Here is a 10,593-nt window from a genome sequence, read left to right on the forward strand (position 1 = left end):
GCTGGGTCCCCAGGCATGGCTGGGCAACCGAACGTAAAAAGGGAGCGGTGGTGAATGCGCCAGACACGAGCCCTGCAGCCATTTAAATGCCCTGCAAGCCTTCAGCATGCAAAAGCTGCTCGGGGGAAGGCAGCTCTGCCTATGCACACAAGCAGGACTCAAGAGAGCTTCCAGCACTGATAGCAATGCTCCTCACAAGCTTGCTTTGCTTTCCCAGGAGCCTGTCAGGGGGTGTGGCTGGATTTTCCTGCACAAAATCTATTGTGATTTTTTTTTTCTTGCTCTCTGTGTATTTTGTTTCCTTAGACCTTGAAGACAAACCCTGAAGTGCATTCCTAGAGTACAAGGGCTCCTTCCCAGCAGAAGGCATGCCCCCAGCACACCGTGTCCAGTTACCAGGAGCTGAACACCCATCAGGATGCCAAAGTCAGGGGGCTCAATACCAGGATCCCTTCCTCACCCTCATTCGATGGAGAACAAGCAGTTTCTTCAGATGGGTTAAAGCTCAAGCCAAGGTCTGCCCCCCAACTGGTGGTAGCTCTGTAGCTTTCCCAGTAGGTGTACAGGGATGCTCAATAAAGTGTCTCAGTTCGCTGAGCCAAAGCACTGGCCTCACAAAAGGTCTTATGTCTAAGTGGGCAATTTGGCACCAGTCCCCTAGGCTGAATTGCACAGCCCTGGGGACTGTAGGTGGGAAACATTTCTGTGCTGTACCAAGGAAGAGAGAGTGGTTATCAAGCGGAGCAAGGAGATGGCTAACTGGTAATAGGAAACAATAAGGCCAAATGAGCTGAGGAAAATGAGACTGGAGGAGAAGAGAGAACAGTGAATGCCTCCTGCTAAGCCTGATTGCCCTCCATGCAAGGATACAATCCAGCTGCTTTGTGGTGTTTCTGTGAGGAGTGAATTTTTTATTTATTTGCACCTAGGAACATGACCTCTCCCACAGGAGCTCTGCTCCACCGAGATTAAATTTATGTCTGGCATCTGCCCCTGTGCCAGGCACACGGAGGTGATTTATGGCAAAGAAATTGCATTCTGACCCATCAACAAGGCATTTCACTGAGGTGTTGAAGATGTAAACAGTCAAATTGCGGTGTAAGTGTGGGTACAATTTCAGTAGTTGTGAAAACACACCTCATAGTCCACCCTGCAGTCCTTTTGCTGTTGTTCAGAAGTTGGCTGTGACTTGTGGGGTAGCAGAAACACTAAAAGTGAGGCACATGGGACTGGTTGGGACAGTGTTAGGGTTTTCTTTTTGTTGGGAAACCTGTTTTGGTACATATGAGAGCTCTCTAGTAAGCAAGCATCCCTGGTCACAAGGGAGGTGCTAGGAAGGGAACAGCGAAGTGGGACATCTCACATGGGAAAGCTGTGGTGGCACTTGGCTGTGTAAGGCCCATGAGGATGACTGAGGGATCCACTGGCTTGGCAGATGGTGTCTGCACAAAAAGAATAACTGAAAGCAGATGTGTTCATGCAATCTCATCTGCTGGGCTTGTTTCTCCTTCTCCATCCATGGATGGTCAAATTTTAAGACAGGAACCTGCGGTATGGTAAGGGGAAGAGAAAGGGCCGTTCTTGACCCCTTCCTTTTCCTGCACAAATGTTGGTCAAGGTCTTCTAGTCAGTATGTTCTCAGTCTGTCACAAAGTGTGGTTGTTATTTTTTCCCTTGCTCAGTTGATGGAAACCTGAGGTTAGCTGAGGATGTGGGGAGAAGGGTGAGCTGCAAAAACAGCTGTGATGAGGACAGGAGAGCAGGAGGCCCTGAAAACTTTATCCAAGAGTGAGCTGCACAGCATGGTGGTGAGTTCAAGTCCCAGTCCTGCCTCCCAGAATGTGTTCTGAGAGAGGGGTGTAATGAGTTATGATGTGTATAAGCCAAATAGGCAAAAAGCTGTACCTGCTAGAAAACAAACTCTGTTGCCTTTCTTGGCACTTTCTGGAAAGTTCTTATCTTTTACTTTATTTTCTTCTTGGCATGAAAGTAAGAGGGGAGAGGAGTGGGTGGGATACTGTAAAGTACCATATGTTGCTTCAAACTGGACTTGTAGCAGGTTCAGCCACCCGTAGGAGGACAAGCACAAGCCAAGGCAAGTGCAATGTCCTTACTTCATGCAGCTTTGTCAGGTTTGCAGGTGGCACCAATCTGAGGGGGGACCAAGGACAGGACTGCCATTCAGAAGGACCTCAATGGTATGGAGGAAAAGGCCAGCAGGAGCCCTCTGAAATTCAAGAGGGACAAATGCAGAGACCTGCACCTGGGTAGGAGGAACTCATTGAAGTGACACAGGCTGGAGATGGACAGGGTGGAGAGTGGGTCATGAAAAGGACCTGGGGGTCCTGGTGGGCAGTGAGGTGACCATGGACCAGCCAGCAATGTGCCCTGGCGGGAAAGAAAGCCAACAGCACCCTGGACTGCCTGAATAGAGCCAGGACATCAAGGGAAGTGATTATCCCTCCTCCACAAGATCCATTTGGGGTCTCTCAGTGCCAGAAAGCTGGGAACAAAGCGGAGGGAGCTCAGCAGAGGACCACCAGCATGGCTGGGGAGGATGGAGCTCTCACCTGCCTACCAGAAGAGGCTGAAGGAGCTGGGCTTGTTCCGCCTGGAGATGAACAGAGGTGGCTTCAGAGGCACCTAACAGCAGCCCCCAATATCTGTGAGGAGCTTATCAAGAAAATATAGCCTGACTTTATTCAGTGGTGCATGGCTGGAGGATGAGAAGCAAGGGGCATAATTTCAAAAACGAGTGGTTCAGTCCAGATAGCAGGAAAACATTGTCACCATCTGGACAGTCAAGCAGTGTAACAAATTGCCCAGCAAGGCTGTGAATTTTCTGCTTTTTATTTTATTATTCCTTTGAGCAGGAAATTCCAGGGTTTGTTTCTGTTTTGTAATCTGGGGCTGGGAGGATGCTCCAGCATTTGGCACAATGGTACCAGGGTCAGGGACCAAGACTGGAGTGGTACAAGATATGTGATAGTTTGGCCACATCTACACATACATCTGTTGGGATGAAGGAATACTTCTTCCTGTCCCCTTATCGTTATGGACTTTTTATTTTTCCTGACTAATATTAATTTCTTCACCTTGTTTTATATAGCCTGTGACAATCACCCAGACAAGAGTGAGAGGGGCAGAAGTTGTGTGCCTGACATGGTGACAGTCCCCAGTCTCTGCAGAAAGCTTGCTCTGGACCAACAGCCTAATTCAGAACTCTTAAAACAAAACAAAAACCACCACGAACTCCAGCAACTTCGCCCAGGGAGTTCATTCCACTTAATTTTAGGTGCTTCACTGAGATGGAAAGACCTCTGCTTCCTCTAGCCCTAGTGTGGGGACAAGTACCCCCAAGTGCCAAAGCAGATCACCTGAGCCTAGGTTACCTCTGGGGTAAGGGAGTATTTCCTGGGGATCCTCAGCAACAAAAGTCAGACAGGTAGAAACTAATGCCAGAGGTGCACAATAAATCATGTAAGTACAACTCTGTGGGGTCTGTCTCTTCTATCATGAGGGTATTCTGCATATATCTGTCCCTTGAAAAGCAGTCTCATTGCAGCTGGTCTTTTTTTCTGCACATCACCTGGGGCTCATTTGTTAACAATAGGATTCACTGAATTTCAGCCTCAGCCACCTACAAATGAGACCCCTAGAGTCCAATTTCATTTTCTAAATGCAGGCATCAGTGCCATTTGAGGTTCCCTGGAGGATCCAACATGCCCAGGTTTAGGCAACTGAATAAAAGCCCGAAGGTGGAGTTCACCTGGTACAGGATGTCCCAGACTCGTTTGCCATTGCTTATGTTATTTAGAGACCTTTAAATGTCCTGGGCTATGCCACTTGAGAAGTTGCAGATGTCCTATTAACTCTGCATCATGTCTGCAAGCTCAACACGGATGTTTTGGAGAATATAGGATGTCTCAGCACTAGTTGCTTCCAGTCTGGCTGATGAATTGAGCCACACTTGTCTACTTCAGGACAAGCAAAATAACTCTTTTCATTCTTGCCCAGCATGAGAGCTAAACCTTTGGTGCACCTGTAAACATCTCAGGCTGGGTCTCTGAATTGGTGAGCTATCTCCAAACCCTAGGCTAAGATAGGGCTTGACTGAATTGCCAAAAAGAGGGGCTGAGTGCCAGCTGTTATACCTCATCTGAGACACCCACGTGGGGCTGGCAGATGTGACAAGGGACCTAAAAGACACCCATGCCCTTCTTTTGCAGCAGCTAGGGGTCCAGCAAAGTGTCCTTGGTTACTGAGAGCAGTATCTTATGCCTGCTCTAAGAAAACTGAATTTGCTCCTGTTCTCCTCTTACAGTCAATGGAAAATCAGCAGCACCTCCAAATAGCTCTTTTACTCCCTGATCTTAGCCATGTCACATAGGATGGGATGAATTATCTTCACGGTGAACTTGTGTTACCCTGGCTAGCAGAGATATCTATAGGGTTAAGCAGCGGCGTGTCTGCTTTGAGTGGTGCCACATTGAGGCTGAGGTTCCTGAACAGATACACTGATATCTCAGCACTTTTATGGGCTATACCCAAGAGACACGATCAGGGACATGATCTGGTATCATGGTGGCCCAAAAGAGAATCTTTTACTGTGGTAGAGCTTAAAACAGACGTTGCCTTCCTCCTCTACTGCTGCTTGTCCATTTTTATTGTATTGCCTCTATAGCAACACTCATGTCTGGTCAGTTTGACTAGCTCAGGCTTCTTCTGATTTCCACATGATCTCTTCTCCAAGAGGTGCTGTGCATCCAGGTATTCCCCAAGTGGTACTGGCTCTTAGCCTCTGTCTGCTGCAAAGCCACAGGGTTTTGAGTGACACATGTAAGGAGTGACTTTATCTACTCATAGCATGATGGGTGGATGGATGGATGGATGGATGGATGGAAAGGTGAAAAGTGAAAAAGTATTTTACCTTCACCCATGCTACTATGTTGGGTCTGTCTGAGCTAGAGTCACCTACTGACTTTCCCCACTACATTGTCAACTGTGTGGATGGTTTGCAGGGAAAGCTCAGAAGAACAGGGCAATTGCAAAAAAAAAAATAAAAAAAATGACCCAGGACTTCTTTAAATATGCTAAGTAATTTTAGCATTGAACTTAGGTTTATGCATATGGGAAAACTGTTAGTCATGATGCAGAAAAAGGGGAAATATTAAAAAGTTTCTTCTTTCACATACCTACATTTCAGGAGAAGGATAAAGTGGGTCTGGTCCTACTCTGTAACCATCTACTTAGCTACAACTGCTATTAAAGATAATATATTTTCAAGCAGGTAGCCCTGGGCATCTTGGACTGGGACAGAGAGCTCTGATTTGTTCATAAAAACCTTGTGGACTTTTTAAGCACACCAGCAGCAACCCAATCAACAAGGAACGTGCTGTTCTCATGCTCACATTCATAAAAGACAAGCAGGATGACCCAGCTCATGGCAGCCTAGTCTGACATTACTCTTTGGCAAAATAATGGAAATGCTGATATGGGTATAAAGGAATAGAAGGCATTAAAGAAGAGGTAAACAATTAAAGCCAATCAACATGCTTTTTAGGGAGAAAAGGTTGTCAAACTCAATTTTGTTCTTTGATGTGATTGTAGGTTTTGGCTGATAAAAGTAATTGAAAAGATAGAATATACTCTGAGTTTCGTATGTTTGACAGCGCAGCAGATCCTGATTAAAAAATTAGCATTCTACCCTATCAATACAAGGCACATAAAATGGATTAAGAACTGGCTGACATGTCAACAAAGAAGCTGTCAAAGGGGAATCACTATAGGAGACTACTTTTCAGAGGGGTTCTGCAGGGATCAGTAATAAGTCTGAACGTTATTGAACACTTTCACTAATGACTTGAAAGTAAATATTAAAAATGCTGATAACATTGGAAAATAATGAAGAGGACTAGGAGTTATACAAAAGTGCTCTTGGTATGGTTGTAAGCAAGCTTTTATATCCAAGAACGAGCAAGCAGACTACACATGCAGGAACCTGGAGCACAGTAAATCTGAGAGAGATTTAGGCATGCTAAAGAAGCAACCCAAAATAATTCTTCCAAGCTGATATTTTGTGGCTTTTGAATGTTATTCTTTGCAAGGTCTGATGCAATCTTTGACAGTGTAATTCAGAGGAGTAGGGGTGAAATTTGTAATTTCTGCATTTAAAAAAAAAAAAAAAAAAAAAAAAGAGAGAGAGAGAGAAAAAAAAAGAGGAAAATAAATAAATTTGCAGAAATAAACAACAACAAAAAATATTCAGGGACCAAAAAGCCACTGTTATATGCAGATACCTCAAGAACATGATACATTTCTTTTCTGAAAAGGAGGGTTGAAAAGCAACTCAAGACCTGTGTGAGTGCCTTTGGGGGAAAATAGTAGATACAAAAGTGCTTTTTAATGTAGCAAGGCTGAGCAGAGGCAGAACCAACAGAGAAAACATTTGCAGAAGCAGGGACAGGGATTTGTAAGATCATGTGCCTCTGGGAAGCTGTGGACTTTTGCCCCAACTCTCAGTGGATTAAGATTAAGGATGAAACCTTTTGGTTACTTACATGTTTGACTTGATCGAGCATAGGGTGAGGGGGAAAATAATGTCCTACATGTGAAAGGCGAGACTTGTTTGAGACAAGACATATGAAGGATGGCTGAGGGAACTGGGGTTGCTTAGTCTGGATAAGAGGAGACTCAGAGGAGACCTTACTGCTCTCTTCAACCACCTGAAAGGAAGGAAGGTGTGGGGAGCTGGGGGTCGGCTTCTTCTCACAGATAACTAGTGATAGGACTAGAGGGAACAGCCTCAGGTTGCACCAGGGGAGGTTTAGGTTGGATGTCAGGAAGTATTTCTTCACAGGAAGGGTAGTTAGGCATTGGAACAGGCTGCCCAGAGAAACGGTGGAGTTACCATCCCTGGAGGTGTCTGAGAGATGTGTGGTTTAGTGGTGGAATTGGTAGAGTTAGGTGGTGGTTGGATTTTGTGCTCTTAAGGGTCTTTTCCCACCTCAGTGATTCTGCGATGCTATTTGTTGGTCTGCTCTAACTCACCACGAAAAGGCATGGAGCTGTGAAACCTACAGTTTAGTGAGGTATTAAACACACTACTGGGTCAACAGGACTTCACCTCTGGTCTTCCTCCTGCCTCCTTCAAAAAACCCCTCCCTGCAGCACCTCTGTCATCTCCACCCTGTGGCACCACACAACGTGGGCAACCCAAGAGTAAAATTTTGAAGTCACCAGTTGGAGGGACATGAGCCAACACTCAAGATTTTACCTGGTGTGTCTCCAGTCAGGTTTTCAGAAGGGAAAAGGCCAGCAAAGATTTGCATCAGAAGTCATCCCTCTTCCAAACCAACAATATCTCCTTTTGCAATTGAGGCACGTACTGTGAGTGAGATATCCCCAGAGCAGCCCGGGGAGGTGGGGACATCGCTCCCTGAAGCACTGCCTTCAGGAACAACTCGCTAGGATTCAAATGCTTCTTTGTTTATGAAATAAGGTCCACCAGACCTATCACCAATTGTTTATGCTACAGAGCACACTCCCATTAATGCTAATGGTGCTTCGGAGCATAAATCCTTGGTAATTGATATAGGAATGTATCCCAGAAGACTTTACTTTACTACTGATTTAGCTGATAGATATAAATGTGTGAGAGGGAAATATTAGCATTCATGTAAAACAATTAGGTTATCAACAGGGACGAATGATTCAGAAAATGACTGCAACTTCCCACCTCCCTTTAATGGACAAAAAAGAAAGTCTGCTAACGAGGAAAATCAGAGGGAATACAAATATGAGCTAATCACTGCTATTACTTAATATTTGTTATACACCAGCAGCCCCTGTGAATCCAGCCTGGATCCCGATCCGAGCTCAGTGTAGATGTGGGATGGAAAGGAGCATCCTGCTGCCTACCTTGGTCAGTCCTCCCCAGGGCTTTGCTGGGGAGCAGTATTTTGGGCTTACTCCTCTAACAAACCTGGCCACCCGATGTACAGCTCAATACCAGTTGCTAAATATGTATGAAGAGAGGAGAATGATACAAGCAGAGGGTAGATTTCCACAATTTAATTTTTTTTTTTTTTCAGATAATATAATGGCATATGAAAAGTGAGGCAGTAATGCAGTTCAAAAGAAAAAAAGAAAGCAACCCCCCAACCACTCTCCTGGATCTTTCTGCCAAAGGCTGACATTATTGAAAGTTTGCTAAATACAAGTAGTCCAGACATTTCCATAAAAATCTGATTGTGCGAAACCTACAATTTTGTGGCAAATGTACAGCCATTGAAGGAATAAATTTTTCAGTGTACTCAACAGTTTTTGCTATTAGACTCCCATTTAATTCATGGGTTTTGATGTGAAAATGTTCTCCTAAAAGAAGGCTCAGATACAGGATACAGTAAACCACTCATCTTCCACAAAAAGGTGCTTTGACCTCGAATGTTGAATCTGTGATTTTGAGCATACCAGGTTTCATTTTTTTTTTTTTTATTCTAAACCTATCTAGAATCAGGAGGAAAAAAAGTCACATACCAAAAATAAGTAAATTATTGTTTGTGGAAGAAATATAGCTTTGTTTCATTACATTTTCTGATTCACATATTTTAGCTATTTCATACCATTTTAGTGCAAAAGCAAGCATGTTTAGAAAAAGATAGAAAATTTCCACATTTTAGTGTCGTTTGCTGCAAGTCACTGAATGGTAAGACTTTTTCTCCCCATGGACTAATTTTCAAGGTCTCAGTTATTAATGAAATATCAAGCAGATTATACAACATTTGCCTGGGTATGGTTAAAGACTGTATACCCAGTAAGATTTCATATAACAAAAAAGCGCCCAACCCTAGAAACATTTTTTTTTTTCCATTTAATGCTCATAAAATTTTACAGACAACAAAATCCTTTCTTAAGCTTTATTTAAGAAATCGAATACTATTATAGTTCAATATATATAAGACACATCCAGTATTGTGTTCCTGATAGCAAGTGCATAGATTTTGTTAAGATATCATTTTTATATTTTAAAAATTTTTTTATTTGTTACTCAGTAGCATGTTCATGATCACACGAAGGGATATTCCCAGTGATTTTGCTAAGAGCATGAGAGAAAAAACAGAACACAGCAAAGTAGTGAAACTACAACAGAGATGAGGAACAAAAACAATCAGGCAAACTCTCAGTACAGTCGATTCCTGATAAGTGAATAATCTGATTGCTTGGTCACAATGCTTTATTCACTTATCAGGAATGATTCACACTACATTTTGTTAAACTGTTTTCCTTAGCCTAATACCTAAGAGTCACACTGGGCAAAGGCACACACACTCTGGCAGGCTATTCTTTAATCAGCAAGTCTTGTGACAGTTTGGTAATTTCCCATGGCGATACACATATAGCTAACAAAGAGACATTTTGCTAACACTGCAAGGTGCCTTACATAATTGAAATTAAAAGCATGCATTTAAGCAGGACAAACTGTTCAGCTGCATTGCTTTAAGGAACTCATTTTTCCCCATTGTTGAAATAAATAAAATAAAAAAAATAATAAAAAAAAGGAAAAAAAAACAACAACCCTGTCTCTTTCAGCCCTGAGTATTCAAAAGAAACCCAACTATAGCATAAGTCTTTTACTCACTTATATTTTTGGAAGAAAAGACCCCTCACAAAGCTCCAGTTTCTTTCCTAAGACCAAGTTTGGGGAAAAAATAAAATAAAGACATCTACAAGAACCTAGAAATCCCAGAGATCAACTCTGATTTATCGTTCATGTAAGTCCAGACTTACTCAACTGAATCCACTGGTGTCAACATAATCAGAACCAGAATCATGAACTCTAGAGGCATAAAAGACCCAAGGTACAGCCTGACCATTGGGATCTGCTCCCTTGCCTGGGCTGTCCTCTACAGGCTTCTGTGGTTTTTAATTAAACTTAGAGTTGCAGGCAAGGTATTTGCTTGGACCCCTGACCCTACAAGACAATGTTTGAGCTTCTTTGGGATGCACTAAGGGACATGGTTTAGTGGTGGGACTCAGTAGGTCAGGCTGGTGGTTGGACTTGATGATCTTGAAGGTCTTTTCCTACCTAGATGATTCTAGGATTCTATCCCAGACTCGTCACCTATTTGGCCTTTTGTGGAACTGGAAAAGTGTAGAAAAGAAAAAAAAACAACAAAACCCACCAAGGTAAAATAAATAAATAAGCAACCAGGCCAACTCATGAGCCACCTGAAAATTTCAAAACTCTTCCAAACACAGGAGCCAACGTCATGGCTGAAACCACACGGAAACACCCCGCGCGCCGTGCCCCCGTGCTGCACGAGCCCTCGCCTGGGGTGGTGTCTGTGTGTGAGCCGAAGCCAGAGTGCCAGAAGGACCGGGGGAGAGGAGACACGAGGGAGGAGTGTCCATTGGGTCTCATAAGAGCACTTTTAAGTGGTCTTCGATTCCTGAGCATCACAGAAAGTGGGACAAAGGAAAGGGGAGTGGGCATATGGCTTGAATTCCAGAGAGCACTTGCCAGTGCTTCTCTCTCCTCCTTGGGTTTGTTTTTCTATTTGTTTGTTTGGTTTTTGGCTTTGTCGGTTTTGT

This window comes from Anas acuta, chromosome 1 (assembly GCF_963932015.1).
Source record: "Anas acuta chromosome 1, bAnaAcu1.1, whole genome shotgun sequence".
Taxonomy (NCBI): Eukaryota; Metazoa; Chordata; class Aves; order Anseriformes; family Anatidae; genus Anas; species Anas acuta.